The sequence below is a fragment of the Corvus brachyrhynchos genome, unplaced genomic scaffold, assembly GCF_000691975.1.
Source record: "Corvus brachyrhynchos isolate BGI_N302 unplaced genomic scaffold, ASM69197v1 scaffold47, whole genome shotgun sequence".
Classification (NCBI taxonomy): domain Eukaryota; kingdom Metazoa; phylum Chordata; class Aves; order Passeriformes; family Corvidae; genus Corvus; species Corvus brachyrhynchos.
This window is the reverse complement of record NW_008239292.1, coordinates 1,589,829-1,590,371: the sequence shown is the minus strand read 5'-3', so window position 1 is coordinate 1,590,371 and position 543 is coordinate 1,589,829. Positions and strand designations below refer to the sequence as shown.

The following is a 543-nucleotide window of genomic DNA, read 5'->3' as shown; positions in this document are numbered from 1 at the left end:
CCCCTGATCCCCTCGTGGCCGATGTCCGGAGCTCCCACACCTGAGACACGCCTGTGCCACCCCTGTGACACGCCTGTGACACGCCTGTGACACGCCTGTGACACGCCTGTGCCCGCGCCGCAGCCCTGCCCAGCCCGCGCCGCTTCGCCCCGCGCCTGGGGCCCGCTGCAAGGCAGGTGTCCCAGCGGGGTGGGGAAACTGAGGCACGGCAATCTGGGGAGCAGCAGGGACGGCCCGGGGAGCTCCGGGCCAGGTTGGGGACACACAGCTGCCTCCAGGCCCTGTGTGTTGGGGACAAAGAGGGTCCTGTCCCCATGGTGCCTCCGCTGGCAGGGCCTGGGTCTCAGTTTGGGGGGGGTCACCAGAGCTTGGGGAATCTCATCTTGCCTTTGGGGGTGCCTCAGTTTCTCCAGAGAGGTGATGGCAGTGCCCTCCCTGCCCGAGCAGAGGCGTGTCCCCTCTGTCACCACCCCGGGGGACCCTTGGAGGGCTGGCGGTGCTGGGGGTCTGTCCTTGTTTCCCTCTCCGTGTCCCAGCGGACGC

At 69.1% G+C, this 543-nt stretch overlaps 1 protein-coding gene across 1 annotated transcript in view; it reads left to right on the top strand.

The window, feature by feature from the left end:
* The first annotated feature begins 6 nt into the window (after positions 1-6).
* TBKBP1 (TBK1 binding protein 1) overlaps positions 7-543 on the top strand; it is an 8,923-nt gene continuing 8,386 nt past the window's right edge. The window contains exon 1 of the mRNA XM_017740514.1: positions 7-172. The gene's annotated coding sequence lies outside the window, so the exon portion shown is untranslated. The remainder of the gene's footprint in view (positions 173-543) is intronic.